Raw genomic sequence first — 17746 nt, 5'->3', positions numbered from 1 at the left:
AAAAAATCAGAAGCCCAGAAGTTCAAATATCAGAGCCTTTCAATGCTGAAACAGCTGAGAGTGTGACCTGTAACTTGTTATGTAATGAGGGTTAGACTAGATGTTTGCAAGGTTCTGTACAGTACCCAAATTCTATACATCTATAATTGCATAATACAATTTAAAGTTTTATATTTGATTTGTTTCCTTAAAGCAAGGCAAATTTTAGCAGTGATTAAAAATTTCACATAGAAATCTAATGTCTTGTAGACTCCAAATTTGATTCCGTGCCCACGCAGTAGTAATTTGAAATGATTCTACAGAAACTGAGGGATGGTAATGTTTCGGCACCTGGCTGCAACACTGATTCTCTGGGAATTGATGCCTCAAACTGAAACAGAACAGCATCCTCCTCTTGCTCCAAGAGCCTTACTTTCATGGTTCTCACACATCAGGAGCACAGAATCAAGCCTTTAAGAGAGTCAGGAGTCATCAGTCTTTCTTTTTTAACTTTTGAACTGACTTCATTGTGAAAATACTGCAACTGCACTTGGCTGCACCTGAAAAAAAAGATCTATTCTATTTTTCTATTTTAATCACAATATGATCAATAAGTGATCATAGGGTTAGTTCAACTGCCTGCTCACTTTTATTTTCGTCTGTTTGTTCTTATATTTCTCTCTCTACTCCTTTACCTCTTTATAGTTTTTGTCTTTCAAAATCCTGAAAGTTACTTAGAAACTGACAAATTTCAGGCTACTATACTGATAAAGCTTTCCAATTTTTAATATACTGTTAGCACAACTCAGCACTTGAAGGCCTTCAATCTGTTCCATAAATTAGAATTAGCTCTGGAGAAAAATCATTATGCAATATACAAAATACATGATGTGCTATTATTATATTATATTATATTATATTATATTATATTATATTATATTATTATATTAACATGCTATGTGGTGAAGAAAGATGGTGGGAAGTCTTAGCCAGAGAAGAAAATGTGGTGTCACAGCCAAAACTTTGTAATGTCCTTGAGGTAATTTGAGTGCTGCCATGATGAACAGGGACCAAGCCACAATTACCATAAGCAACATGGTGAATGGGTATTGGTTATACATACTGGAGGGTCCTTATGTCAGAGAAGACAGACAATGGGAAAAAAAAATGTGTGTTCAACTGAGAAACAGCAAATATAAAACTAAGCCCATCTTTATGACTAAAGAGAACTGTCATTCACTTGCAACAAAGGCAGAGTGCAGATATATTTGTAATATGAACACTTGCAAACAACTGTTCTTGTAGGGTTTTACATTGGGCCTTTATATATATATTGTTTATTGTCTATTCAAGAAGAGACCCGCATTACTTTATGAACATGTCAGTATGGACACTTGACTCTCTTTTTCCTTTTGGTAACCTGAATTACCAGCTTTTGGGGTCTCTTGGTATTCAATCTCTTGTTTCCCCCTGCCTCTTAATGTTAAACTATTCTCCTATTTTTATAATTTAGTTTTTCCTCTATTCAGCAGAAAGCAATTTGGCTTTTCAATCTGCCTCAAGTCAGTACCAGTAATTCATCTATTCTTTCATAAATATTTATCAGAACTTTTCTCTACACCATTTCTTGGGTTAAGCAGTGAGGATACATACTGAGTAAGACTCACATGATCCCTATCCTCATAGAGCTTAGACTTCTTTGGAGAAAAAAAAATATTCAGGTAATAATATTCATAAAGTGTGGTAAGTGTTAGAATGAGGGAAGTACAAGGATCTTCGTGACCCCCATCAAGCCACCAGAAGCCTTATGTTATTTTTACCTCTGTAATTAAAATAAAAGAATTAATACATAAATATACAGACATATATCTGTCTTAGAAAATACCTAATTAATTTTTCAATATGTTCAAAATAATTGGTAAGTGTTAAACTGCTAAACATATACCGGTTCTGCATCGAACAATACAAGCATTTTATCTTTCAATCCTAATGGAAGATAAATGTAACAGGTATATTTTTACCCTCTTCTGACATATGAGAAAAATGGTTTAGAGTACTTAAATAATTTTTCTCAGGTCACATAATCAGATTATGACAAGCTTGAGTTTTACACCCAAGCTTACCAGACTGCAGGACTCAAACCTTACTACTATTCAGTTTACCCATTGTGCCAGGTTATTTACAATTAAAAATTTCAATTCTTTCAATAAAGAGAAAATATGATAATAAACCTCAAATGCCTATTCTTAATAAATAGAGTTACTGTACACATGCCACTTTTTTTTTTGATATGATACCAACCTCCCACCACAACAAAATTGAAAGGAAATACCTCAAGATCGAATTTAAAATAGAACACATGTAATGTATAATTTGGTGGTAGTGGAGGAAGCAGAGAATGAAGCGCAAAGCCGAACCAAAAATGACCTCTTGACTCTATTTTCTACGTGTATTTTTCACTCTAATCTACCAGTGGTCTTTACATTCCTGACAGGAGATAATTGCTTTTGCTAATTGCAGTTGTTCCATCTTCAACCCCATGGACCTCTCTGCAGCAGTTGCCAACATTAATCCCTTCCTTCTTGAAAATCTCCTCCTCTTGAATTCACAAATTGATGAATTCTAAAAGTTCTTTTACCTCTAGGATCGTATTTTCTCTGGTCCTATTGTGTTTCGAACTCTGTATATATATCACAAAGTACTGTCTTAAAAACTATATTTCATTATATTATTTTTAATTAATTTATTTACTGCTTAATTTATATCCAAGTTGTTAGTTAGCATATGGGGGCACAATGATTTCAGGAGTAGATTCCTCATTATATTTTAACTGATCCTAAGGTTTTGTGAGGAAGTATAATGTATTAATATTATATTTTTATATATTAGCTGGTAAAATTATGTATCGTTAGGATAACGTATATCTGATTATTTTCACAAATGTTGAATTAAGTCCATGTATGCATCCCTAAGCAGTCAGCCTTCCTAGGTTAAAAGTGTACTTTGGTTTCACCTAATATGATCCCTACAGCATTGGGCACCGTGAGATTGTAGCACAGCACAAAAGGAAGTCATTAAAGGTTGTCAACTGAAAGAAAAAAATGATTTTTTACAAAAGATCTATTAAAAAAAGAATTTAATGAATTTGAAAATCACTGTATGTGAAACTAAATCATGGAAACAGAATTCTAGAAAGCATTTTTATCTTCTTGTTTTCTTAAAATAACCTACACTCAGTGCTTCCAAATCCTCTTTTACCTTTTCTACTCTATTTTCTCTAATACCGTAGTTCCAGGCCTCCTTAACTTTTCTCAGGAACATGTCATTGTATGTCTAACTTATCTCTCTGCTTTGATTCTGCCCTGATATAGAATGTTTTAGCACCTATTTATATTAAAAATTTTAAAGTATGAATCTGATTATGTTTCTCACATTCAGAAAATCTTGGTAAGTTCATATTTGGCTACAGGATAATTTTTAAAATATTTAAACTCCTATTAAAGATATGTTTAATCAAGCCATATTTGTTCAACATTATTCAAATAGTTAGCTAGCACCATTCTATTTTTAAAATCTAAATATTCCTCCGTGTTTGAGTTTTTGCTTTCCCCACAACTTGGAATTTTCTCCGTAGTTAACCTGTGTCTGCATGTCTAAATCTTGCTGATCTCTCCAGACGGCACTCAAATGCTGCCTTATTCTTGATTGTCAAAACCAGCATATAATAACCTGATAACATTAAATTGCTAAGAGGAGAGAATGATTACATGCAGAGCATAGCAAAGAAATTATTCAAGAAATCACTGAAAAATATTAATATAGCTATTAACAAATGGAAAACAACAAAAACAGAGAGGCTACTATGGAATATACTTATATTTCATGTTTTCAGCAATTCTGTTCTTCATTCTAAGAGTCAGGCAATCACTTCAGTAAATATCCAAGAAACTAATACAAACTAAATCCATAGATACACAAAAGTAAAATATTCAGTTTGAGTAGATACAGTAATATTAGAAACAGAGTTGTATTTGTTTACCTGGATTCTAAAAGATCTTAAATAAGAAAAAGAATGAAGTGCATCTAGTATTTAATATAAAAGTAAAAATAAAACAGGGGAAAGAAGGGAAGGGTTTTTGGATTTCTAGGAAAACACAAGAGTGAGAATCCAAGAAAATGTTAAAAAGATGAAAGATCATATAAACCACACCATCTAGCCACAATAATATTTAATTCATTTTTTTTAGAAAAATTAAGTCACTGTTTTTGGTTTTGAATGTTTGCTCGTTCCAGTAAATCATTTCTTAGTCCTTAGTCCAGTAAATCATTTCTTTTAGCAAAGACAAAATAGATTAATTTCTGCAACAGGCATTAATTAGTAGTTCTGGAAAACTGCTAACAAACGTATGTGTACATGTGTTTATGCATGTATATACATATATATGCGTGTGTATGTGTATGTGTGTATATATACTGATTATACTAAAATAAAGCTCTATACGTACACACATGCTAATACATTATTTCTTTGTTAAATCAACACTTTTTATATTTTTTCACATGTGGATGAATCTTTAATATAGCCAGATAGGAGGCAAATTCATTTTGTTTGGTTTTGACAATGATAATATTACTAAATAACTTTAAAAAAATAAATTGCAATTTTGACATAATAGCAGTGAAATACTTTGATATACTCTTTAAAAAGGATTCTGCTAGCCATTGAATATTTTGTTGTATTTAGTACACATCAGAGATGTGTAAATATATCATACATATTTTTCTATTAAGAAATACTATAAAATGATAAAGAAACATTTCTAGAAGTTCTCCAGTATTTAATCGTAATCAAATAATTCACTCTACTGGCATACATTCCGGAAAAAAAAAATCTAGAGAGCTTTTCAATCTTATAAATTTACTCTAATGCCCTTTTTTGGTAAGTGTTCACTAATTTTGAAGGTTATCAGCAATTTAAAACACTTGAAAAAATTTAAACATGAGAATTCACAATGCAATCATGGCTACTTAAAGTCTCATATAATCATGCTGTCAATCATCACAACAAATACTCACTTCAGGATATTTCAATATCGGTAGCATTGGGGTAAGAATCAGTCCAATTTTCCACTTTGCAACCAGATATAAATAACAACCCATACAAATCTAGGAGAGAAAAGATATCTCAAGTATTTCCTCTTAGACAGTCTCTTGAGCTATATTTTTCTTGGCAACCATTCAAGGGGAAAACATTAAAAAAGATTCTGTCTATAAGCAAAATCCACAATCACCAGTTTCATATTACATTATTAGCAGATTTGGGTATGAAAAATTGTTCATGGACAGTATTTTTAAGTTAAAAAAATGAAATAATGATACAGGTTGAGTTGGAATATTTATGTGGGATGAAACGTTCTAAAACTGTCATTTTTTGATGAAGCATATTTCTTAACACCGCTTTCACAAACCAGTAATATTAGTTGTTTAGACTAAAAAGTTTATAAATGAAAACAGATTTATATCAAATGGAATGTGGCAGTCTATTATAAGAGCTATACAATATTGAAAGTATACTGCAAATATTTATTGAGCATCTGCCATTGGTCAGATACTGAGGAAAATTTAAATTTAAATATATATATATATATATATATATATATATATATATATGTAAAAATTAAAAGACCTATGGTGTATGTGTGTGTGTGTGTGTGTGTGTGTGTAATATCTAAAAACACTTTGTAAACAGATTCTAAAATTACAATACTATGGTAATTTGTTTTTCCCATCACCCTTATCCACCTGCCCTCTCTCTGGTAACCATCAGTTAGTTCTTTATAGGTAAGTGTCTGTTTCTTGGTTTGTCTCTTTTTTTCTTTGTTTCCTTTTTAAAATTTCACATATAAGTGAAATTATATAGTATTTGTCTTTCTTTGATTTATTTCCCTTAGCATTATACTCTATTGATTCATCCATGTTGTTGCAAATGACAAGATTCTATTTTATGTATACATACCACCTCTTCTTTATCCATTCATCTATCAGTGGACACTGGAGCTGCTTTCAGAATTTGGCTATTGCAAATAATACTACAATAAACATAGGTGTGCATCTACCTTTTTGAATTTGCGTTTTCATATTCTTCAAGTAAATATCCAGTAGGGGATTTACTGAAACACATGGTAGTTTATTATTTGATTTTTTGAGGAATCTCCATACTGTCTTCCACAGTGGCTGTACCGCTTTGCATTCCCACCAGCACTGCAAGAGGTGACTTTTCTTCTACATTCTTGCCAACACTTGTTTCTGGTGTTTTGATTTTAGCCATTCTCACAGGTATAAGGTGATATCTCATTGTGGTTTTGATTTGCATCTCCTGGATGATGAGTGATGTTGAGCACCTTTTCATGTGTCTGTTGGCCGTTTGTCTTCTTTGGAGAAATGTTTCTTCATATCATCTGCCCATTTTATAATTTATTCTGTTTTTAGGTGTTGAGCTGTACAAGGTCCTTATGTATTTTGGATACTAACCCTTTATCAGATATGTCATTTGCAAATATCTTCTCTCATTCAGTCAGTTGAATTTTATTTTTATTGATTCTTTCCTTTGCTGTGCAAACATATTTTATTTTGACATAGCTTCAATAGTTTGCTTTTGTTACCCTTTCCTCAGGAGAAATAGCCAAAAAAAAAATGTTGCTCTGACCCATATCAGAGAAATTTCTGTCTTTTGCTCTTTTAGTTTTTTTTTAAGGTTTCAAGTCTCACAGTTATGTTCTTAATCTATTTTGAATTTATTTTTGTGTATGGTGTAGGGAGGTGGTCAAGTTTCATTCTTTTTCATTTGGCTGGCCAGTTTTCCCAGCACCATTTGTTGAAGAGACTGTCTTTTGTCCCTTGCATATCCTTGTCTCCTTTGTCAAAGATTAACTGACCATATAATCGTGGGTTTATTTCTGGACTCTCTATTCTATTATATTGATTTATGTGTCTATTTTTGGGTACTCTGGTAATTTTCAATACTGTGTTGGTGGCCAAGGATGACGCATGACTACTTCCTGTCAAGTCAAAATATGATTGCATTGTTTATGTTAGTCCCAAAGTACTATACAAGCCCTATTTATAGCAGAACCTACGAGCAATAAAAATAAAAGTAAAATAAAATTTTAGTAGATACTGTGGAATGGCTTGCCCTAGCATCTCTCTTTACTTCTAGTGTATTCTCCCATCAGTAAAATCTGAGCAGGGAATATACAAACAACAAGAAAACAAATAAACAAGAAAAAGGGAGAAAGTATTTTTTTTTTCCTCAGGCTCACTTGCAGCTAGTGTTTTAAATGTGAACTAGGCTTCCTGAATTGATCCACCTGCGGAAGATGTAGACACAGAGTGTAAAATGAGGACTTCTTCCTGCTCCTTCTTCTAGTACTACTGTTAAAGCTGTAACACAGTCAAGTTCTCAATGGCAGTGCCCTGTTCTTAGCTTCTTTAATGACAGAGATGGTTCTGAAAGGGGAGGTCCAATCCAGCAATCAGTTTTCCCATTTCTAGTTTTCTTTTTCTTAGGAGTTTGTAATAGGTCTGCAGAAACAGCTTCCTAATTCTTGAGTCTCAGCTTCTGTAGTGTTTTCTTGATGTCAAAGCTATTCAGGCTTTTCTCATGGACCCCAGTCCATGCAGCAGTGTCCAAGCCCTTCTAATAAGTTGGTATGCACCTAATTCCCAGTATGACATCACTTGCTGATTAAAGTAGTTAGGGTTGTTGCAGTTTTCTCTATTTGGCCCTAACTGATATATCAGCCACCCAATTATGCAAACATGATTCTTTAAACTGTGATATAATTCAAATACTGATAAGATGCACCACCAAACCACAGTTTAACTAGTGGTTAACAAAAGGAAGTGCAAGTAAAAAGCTTGTCTTAGATGTTCTGTAATACAGAACTGCCAACCTACACAGATAAGTAATGCTGTGATTATAATAGTCTAGGTTTTTATGCCCTGAGGGGAACAAAAAGAGATTGAAAATAAATGCAAAAACAAAAAAAGGAAACCTTAAAAAAACTCAAACATTCACTCAACCATTCATCTTTTACGTTTGGTAAAATTAAGTATTCAAAGACAGGACATTATTTTGATAGTATCCTAAAAAAATCTATCTAGTGTTAGATATTGATACAAACATTTATATGTATTCTAGTCCTGTGGCTTGAAATTCCATCTGCATGCCAAATTTATAACTACAGTCTCAAATTCCCCCCCACACCCAATGCAAGATTTACTTATTCAAATGTCTGTTTGACATCTTCCTGGATGTTTGGTAGGCATCTCAAATTTATCTAGAACATCTATGCATCCCTGACCTATCTGCCTCCCATATGGTCTCTACTTCAGGAAATATTACCACCATTTTCTTCCACAGTCATCCTCCTTTACCACTTGTCTCATTTATTCTCACCAGCAACCTCTACCTTAGAAAAATATGTTTGTATATATTCTAAATGTATGCACTTTTAATCATGTCCGCTGGTATTGTGATTATCTAAGCATCATCATCTCTTCCTTCAATATTTCACAAGCTTCCTAAATAGCTTCTCTGCTTTTTCTCTTAACCTCCATAAATCTAGCTTCCATAAAGAAACTAGAAGGACCGTCTAAAATATAAATCACATCACATCATTCTTCTGCTCAATCTCTAATTATTTGGAATGAAATAACACTTGGAATATAATCCAGTGTCCTTGCTATGACATAGAGGGTCCTCACTGCTTAAATGATAAGTAATGTTGAACATCTTTTCATATGCTTAGTTGCCATGTGTATATCCTTTTAGGTGAGGTGTTTGTTAAGATCACTTGCCTGTTTTTTAACTGGATTGTTCACTTGCTTATTACTGAGTCTCAAGGGCTCTTGTACATTTTGGATGCAAGTCCTTCATCAGACATGTGTTTTGCAAACATTTTTTCCCACTCTGTGTCGTGTCTTTCACATAGTAGACATTTATTTTTTTAATTTTTATAAAATACAACTTCTCAAGTTTTTCTTTAAGGGGTCAACTTTTGGTGTATCTGAAAAGTCATTACTAATCCTAAGGACACAAAGCATTTGTCCTGTTTTCTTCCATACTTTTTATAGTTTTGCATCTTATATTTAGACTATGATCCATTTTGAGTTGATTTTTGTCAAAGTTGTAAGTTCTGTGTTTAGTTTCATTTCTTTTTGCATAAGATCATCCAATTTTTCCAGCAACATTTGTTGAAAAGTCTATTCTTTCTCCATTAAATTACTTTTGTTCTTTGACAAAATATTTTTTATTATATTTGTGTGGATCTACTTCTGGGTTGACTATTATGTTCCATTGATTTATGTGTCTGTTATTTTTCTTGATACCTGGTTTTGAAATTACTATAGCTTTGTAGTAAATTTTTACATTAGGTCGAGTGAGTCTTCCAATTTTGTTCCTCTTCAATGTCGTGTTGGCTACTCTGCCTTTTGCATTTCCAAATAAACTTTAGAATCAATGTGTTGACTATATATTTTTAAATCTAACATGAAATATGTATGTGGAAGTTCTTATAGATTGTTATATGTAACAGTTGTTGTACATATAAAGTATTATTTTGAGACTGCTAATTTAAAATATTTGATGCCTGTAATCAACAAATGCAATGTCTTAGAAAGTGAATTCTGTTTTTCCCCTAAAATTAATTCAGAGAAAAATCTCAGTTAACTGAGAAGTTCTATTACATTTACAGCATAATTTTGATGCCTTCATTTCAGCATATATTCTAGGCCATCATCAACAATACTCAGCCACATTGTTTTAACAGTTAAAACCATGTTTAGTGAATTTTCAAATTTATTTTAGAATTTGTGTTATATCTCAGTAGTTGTCTGTTGATTCTTGGCATTTTCTACATACACAATCATGTCATCTACAAACAAAGAATTTTTTTGTCTCTTCCTTCCCAGTCTGTATATCTTTCTTTCCCTTTCCTTTCCTTCCCTTCCCTTCCCTTCCCTTCCCTTCCCTTCCCTTCCCTTTCCTTTCCTTTCCTTTCCTTTCCTTTCCTTTCCTTTCCTTTCCTTTCCTTTCCTTTCCTTTCCTTTCCTTTCCTTGTTTTACTGAATTTATTAGGGCTTCCAGTGCAACATTGAGTAGCAGTAGTGAAGGAAAACATCTTTGCCTAATTCTCAATCTTGAGAAAGGGCATCTAGTTTATCACCATTAAGTATGATGTTATTTTTGAGATGTTCTTGCCATGTGATTTTCCTAAACAGGACCCAAATAATGCAAATCATAAACTATATTAACAAAATGTCTATTCATTGAAAGATATTAAATGAGAGTTTAATAGATTAAACAGACAGTAAGAGAAGAGAGTAAAATAAATTAAACAGAGAGTAAGAGAAGATATTTGTAAAACATACCCAGAATATATAAAATTTTACTGTAAGTCTGTAAGAAAAAGACAATTTGATAGGAAAATGTGCAACACATCTGAACAGGAACTTCACAAGAGGTTATTCAGATGGCCAATAAATGCGTGAAAAGTTATCAACCTTGTTAGTCAACAAGAAAATGCAAATTAAAACCACAATAAAATTCAAACTGCCTTCTTGTAATTCCATTTAGACATCGCTTTTTTTTTTTCTTTAATTTTTTTTTTTAACGTTTATTTATTTTTGGGACAGAGAGAGACAGAGCATGAACGGGGGAGGGGCAGAGAGAGAGGGAGACACAGAATCGGAAACAGGCTCCAGGCTCTGAGCCATCAGCCCAGAGCCTGACGCTGGGCTCGAACTCACGGACCGCGAGATCATGACCTGGCTGAAGTGCTTTTTTTTTTTATATATATATATGAAATTTATTGACAAATTGGCTTCCATACAACACCCAGTGCTCATCCCAAAAGGTGCCCTCCTCAATACCCATCACCCACCCTCCCCTCCCTCCCACCCCCCATCAACCCTCAGTTTGTTCTCAGTTTTTAACATTCTCTTATGCTTTGGCTCTCTCCCACTCTAACCTCTTTTTTTTTTTTTTTTCCTTCCCCTCCCCCATGGGTTCCTGTTAAGTTTCTCAGGATCCACATAAGAGTGAAACCATGTGGTATCTGTCTTTCTCTGTATGGCTTATTTCACTTAGCATTACACTCTCCAGTTCCATCCACGTTGCTACAAAAGGCCATATTTCATTTTTTCTCATTGCCACATAGTATTCCATTGTGTATATATACCACAATTTCTTTATCCATTCATCAGTTGATGGACATTTAGGCTCTTTCCATAATTTGGCTATTGTTGAGAGTGCTGCTATGAACATTGGGGTACAAGTGCCCCTATGCATCAGTACTCCTGTATCCCTTGGGTAAATTCCTAGCAGTGCTATTGCTGGGTCATAGGGTAGGTCTATTTTTAATTTTCTGAGGAACCTCCACACTGCTTTCCAGAGCGGCTGCACCAATTTGCATTCCCACCAACAGTGCAAGAGGGTTCCCGTTTCTCCACATCCTCTCCAGCATCTATTGTCTCCTGATTGGTTCATTTTGGCCACTCTGACTGGCGTGAGGTGATACCTGAGTGTGGTTTTGATTTGTATTTCCCTGATAAGGAGCGACGCCGAACATCTTTTCATGTGCCTGTTGGCCATCTGGATGTCTTCTTTAGAGAAGTGTCTATTCATGTTTTCTGCCCATTTCTTCACTGGGTTATTTGTTTTTCGGGTGTGGAGTTTGGTGAGCTCTTTATAGATTTTAGATACTAGCCCTTTGTCCGATATGTCATTTGCAAATATCTTTTCCCATTCCGTTGGTTGCCTTTTAGTTTTGTTGGTTGTTTCCTTTGCTGTGCAGAAGCTTTTTATCTTCATAAGGTCCCAGTAATTCACTTTTGCTTTTAAGACATCGCTTTTACAGACAGTCTTGCTTGACCCTTTCTAGACCATGTCAGTACCGTATTTAATATACTTTCTATGAATAATATATTCCCTTTTTCATTCTAGTTCTTAATTTATGATAAAAATGAATATATTTTCCCTCCTCACTCTTCTATATCTGAAGCTTAGCATTGTGCAAACACACAATAGTTCTGTGAATCAATAATTGAATGATTAAGAAATAGAAATAGCAGTACTGATGCCCAATTCTTACAATTCAACTACTTTAGAGGATTCAGATTGTATAATCTATATACATAAAACAGCAATATAATATATTAACCATTTTAATATGCCTCAGAACATAGAGTAAACTATTTTGATGTTTTGGAGAGCTGGAGAGAATTATCAGTTTCTCAACTTTAAATATATTTAAAACCCTCATTTTTATCATGAAACATATTTGGCCTGATATTCCTGGAATTTTTAAATGTGTATTGTTAGTTTTCAATATGAAACATTTGCATTGCTCTTATTTTTAAAATAAGTTCAAGGTTATGAAAATGTTAAAGAATGCACCATTTTTGTCTGTAAAATGTTTTACGCCAAGATATATTCATATTAAGAAAAGCTGTTTAAAAAAATTGGTAAATTCTTAGGGGAAAACATCAAAAGTACCAACATCAATAAATAAGCTTTTCCCCAGGAGTTGGCAATTCACAATTTGGCTTCTTAAGTCTACTTTTTCATAGTCTAAAGATTACGGAGTGAGATACTGAATTATATTTGAAGAAAATATCAAATGAAAGAGAATAGAACATAAATTTTGAAGACTTGAATATTTAGAATGCAAAGAAATCAGTTTTACTTATACCTGTCAAGTAAAAATATTATGTGGACCAATGAATATTCTCTTTTCAATGCATATTTATGTTATAGGGTACCATTTGTACCTCATTCTTCCTTCCTTAATCCAAAAGACATCAATTTGCCAATTCATTTACTTCTTCAGAGGTTACTGTGTTTTGGATGTTATTTGATTATGCTCCTTTTCTCCATTACTCAGATGTACTCTAGAAAATCTTGTTTAAATTATTTTATCTTCACCATTCAGTTAAAATTATGGACTTAGAGTAAATGCTCCCATATGTTGATGTTGGTTTCAATGTTTTTTGATTCTGTAAGTCTATAATCTGGTCGTTCATTTGCATAACCTCACAAAACACATGCACATGCGTGCAGCTTGAAAATAACAGAAAAATGTTGAAATGCTTTTTTTCCCCTCACACTCGTGATTTACATTCTTTGCAAGCTTTATATTTTTCTACATATATACTTTCCATGTGGCTATAAGGGAGACTTACATAGCTATGATAAATAAAAAAAAAATGTCATATGTGAGTTAATGGAAAGAATCTCGATGAGATGAAAAAACAGCAATAGTAAAATTTTAATCTAAACAAGAGGATTTATAAACTGTACTGAGCATCTCATAGAACCAAAAGACCTGGAATTGAAGCATCAAGAAGCACAGAGATACCTGAGAAGTATTATTGCTTAGGGATCTCTTCATTTGCTCTTCCCTGTTCTGTGTGGACAGCTTCATTTGCCTTCACCAAATTTCTTCTCAATGTACAGACATCATCACTTATATGCAAAGTTAGCAAACAGAAATAGGACACCTCTTTCCAAATAACAATTTTAAACGTGTAAGAGAAAGATTCTAATTTCTTAGCTTTGATTTTCTTTTTATGTATTAGTGGACAAGGAAGTGAGACTTTCCAACTTTCATTATGCCTCTGGCTGCAGGCACAGAGTCTGTGACAAACAGAAGGAAGTAATTGGGAAGACCAAACAATAAACATCAATAGTTAGTTGAATATAAGAACACTAAATGTTGACTCCTCATCTTCCAACGTAGGTAAAAACACAAATTCTCATGTTTAGAAAAGTGAGATTTAAAAACATATGTGTGTGCGTGCATGTGTGTGAATTATTTAGCACACATTATTTAATGTTAAACTTAACAATAAGTCTGCCCTCTTTATGCGCAAAAACTTTTATAGCACAAGATTAGTACTTTCTAGTGGAGGCTATTCTCATTGTTGAGCATCTTGCATATCTTTCTCCAGTTTTGGATATACAAAACATCATATATAATTCAGTCATCTACAATTTCTAAGTTATAAATTTTATAAGAATGTTGTCCTAGTTGATCATTAGGTAGAGCATGCCCCATAAAATATTGACTGTCAATACATATAACTATAGGTCTAGTACATTTATGATTTTATTACCTGTACTCAACAAACATGCCTACCATGTACTTATTATCGTGTTAAATTTATATTTCCAAACTTTTCAAAGTATTACTCATTTTAGCAGTATTTATCTACTCATTGTACTTCAATTCCATTTCATGTTTGACTTTTGTAAAGAGAAACATTTTCTCCTCAATATTACCAAAAATTAACCACCATTCAAAATTCAAAACCATCAAATACTGCCACTTTGTTTATCAACTCTAAATAAGGCTGATATTCAATGTTCTCTTGGAGCCTATTTTTTTCTATTTACTCCATAGCATTTTTATTCTTTCCTTTGTATTAAATTTATTGTGTCCTTGCTTTGTCTCTCATGCCAGCTTCATATAACTTACCTGTATATGTTATCTAAAATATATAGTAAATATTGTATAATAATAAATATTACATTTAAAGTTTTAAAATGTGGAAAACTAAGACACAGTTTGCCTACTCTTTTATATGTGCATGCTGTGTTATCTTTTAGGAAGACCTATAAATGATAAAAACAAAATTTAAAACAGAGTTTACCTCTGAAGGGGAGAAAGCAATTGTATTTAGAAGTGGCACCTCGAAGATGGTAACAGCAATGGAAATCTTCCCTTTCTAAGGGGATAGTTTCAGTTCATAGGCGTGTTTTTAATTTATATATTAAAATAATATATAGGCATTTTATAAATAATTGTGTAGGCATGTATTGATTGGCTTAATAAAATGTTTATATAAATGTGAGTGGAATATAACTGAAAAGATACTATAACTTAAACCAATCATTTATAAAGACTTGGATTATTTGAAACTTTTCTCCTCTGCCTTTTTGTCCTGCTCATCATACTTGCATATTAATGGAAAGGAGTGAATAAATACACTCAGATGTCTACTCTCAAGAAATGGATCTGATGAAAAGTACACAAATCCAGAAGAAACATTCCACTGTCCTTCCAAATTCCATTTAGAATTGTGGTCAGACAACGGAGGACCGTGAGATATTTGAGGATAATAGCATTAAAGAAATAATAACATTAAAGAGAAAAACCAATGAGCAAAAAAGAATACCTGACAATTCTACAAGCATTCTATTGTTACCCTCAGAGAGCGTGCACACAAGATTTCAGTTGTAAACACAGGACAGACTTGCTTTGAAAATAAAATGATCATAAAATTAAACATTTTTTTATTGGAATTTTAAAATGCGTTAAGAATTGGAAGTGGATATAGACTTAAGATTTTATCTGGATGATGAAACTGATGAATTTTTGTTTTGTACAGCCAAATACTCAGTGAGATGGAAACTCTTTGAGAAAAATTGGGTTCTTGTTGTAAGGGATTGTGATTTTCATTTTATAGCGGTGCTAGAGGAGACAAAAGAGACAATGCAAGGGAAGAAATATCAAAAACAAAATTGAGAGTAATCTCAGTATCCGATTCATATTCTTTTGGTCATGGTAATCTGATTTTCCTTTGCAAGAGTCTAACGTGACTGTTGATCACAATGACCTGCTCCTTCACTGAGGGTTACAGTTAGGTATGTCACTCAAGGAAAGCTAATTAAATTTTCTCCTGTTTTTAAGTATTTCAGTTTTTAAGCCTCCTTTTTTATCCTCTGAGGACTAAATATTCCCAGTTAGTTTTTTTTCTTTTTCTTTTTTTTTTTTTTTGAGTAAGTTCAGTACTTAACATTACTTAAGATCTTTAAAGAATTTTCCCTAAAACAATGATTATTTGAAATGGGCAATATGTATTCTAATAAAGACCAAAAAAAATGAAACCCTTATTTTCATGGGAGCACTTGTTTTCACAGTATTCTCTCAGAAAATATTTTAAGATGAGCTACCTTTATTTGGAAAGAAATGATTACTCAGGGGATTTGATCTTTCCCTTAATGTAAGATGTAGCTCAGTTACCCAGCTTCATTCTGATTCTCCTACCAGAGCCCTAGAAATTGGTCTGTCTCCATGGATGGTTATTTATTATCATCTCCTTGATCTCTTAGCTTTGGTATGTCCAAAGGGGTCCTTAGAATTCTTTTGTAGTTTCATTAACTGTCCAGGTGATCTTATCTGGTCATATGCTTTAAACAGCATCTATGCATTGATGAAAACTAAATTATAGCCCAGCTCGTACTTCTCCTCTGACCTTTAAACCGAATCCCTAATGCAGTGTTGACACGCTACTTGCAAAATACATAATAGGCATTCCATGCTTTAATATGTTCAGAATCAAACCGCTGACTTCGTTTCTTTCAAAACTGAAACCAACCAGCCTTTTATTTTCCAGCTGCTCTACCCAAAAGTCTTGAAGTCATTCCTGACTTCAGTCTTTCTCATACACCTCCATGTCTAATGCACACTAAATCCTGCAAGCACAGTCATAATCACCTACTTCACACTCCTAGTGACCATCATATCTTACACAGAATTTCGCAAAAGCTGTCTAACTGTGCTTCCTACTTCTACCTCCCAGCCAATGATCAGTCCATTTACAATATAGCAGACACAGTGATACTTGGTACTCAATAGTTTAAAACTCTTCGCTGATTTCACACTTTCTTCAGAATGAAAACCATTTCCCTTGCAGTGGCAATTAAACCCAACAGGATTTACTGACCACCTCCATCTCCTACCATTATTACCTAAACTTACTCTCCTCCAGACATACTGGGTTGATCTTCTTTTACTGTTTTTGATCTGAAACTTTAAGTCTGCTTTTATCTCCCTGTAATATTTTTACTCTGGCTACCTTCGTGGGAGTTAGGGGTAACTCCTTCACTTCTTTCAGTTTTCTCCTTAAATATACTGCTTTCAGTGATCATTAGAAAGACACATATTAACTTCAGCTACCCTTTCCAGCTACCTTTAGCTCCAAAGCTCTTTGTACCATTAAATAATGTAGTACTTACTTCTTTATTGTTTAAGTCCTCATTCTGGAATATAAGTGCTACATTAGGATGGATTTTTGTCTGTTCTGTTCATTGTAACTGAGGAACTTAAAGCAACCATTCATTGTGGAATGAGTAATGAAAAAGTGGATAGAATGATCTATCAGTTGGTTCTCTTTTTTTAATGTTTTCAGTTTGGTCTGTCAGAAATGATAAATAAATAAAAGTAAAAATTTCCAATATCATCGTTACAAAAACCTGAAAGATAATGTCATATGTCAGTGTAATAATTAAATCAACATTTCATTAGTTAGCAGTTTTCAAGCTTTTATAGATCACTCTGAGACATACAGAAAAGTTTTATATACAAAATATAATAAAGTTTTAAGGCAGTTTTCTTTTAAGGCAAAATACATGCAATTTCAATAAAATCTAGTAACAAGAGACAGCTGTGATTTTCACCTGAGTTACACAAGACCTAGGTCAGTGCTATTTAATCATGATGGAGATAATCAGTTTGAAAATTAATTTACATTTTTATCCTATTACTGACTTCCTGGTCACTTTACTTAATCTAGTCGTCAGATTTACCGTGCACAAAGGCAGTTATTGTTTTCTCTCAAAATATCTTATATAAATGATAATGTTATATGTTCATGAGGTATTTTGAATTTTTCTTAGAAAGGCTCTAAATAAATTTGAAGGGGT

Source organism: Lynx canadensis, chromosome B1, assembly GCF_007474595.2.
Source record: "Lynx canadensis isolate LIC74 chromosome B1, mLynCan4.pri.v2, whole genome shotgun sequence".
Lineage (NCBI taxonomy): Eukaryota > Metazoa > Chordata > Mammalia > Carnivora > Felidae > Lynx > Lynx canadensis.
Note: the sequence above shows the minus strand (reverse complement) of the source record.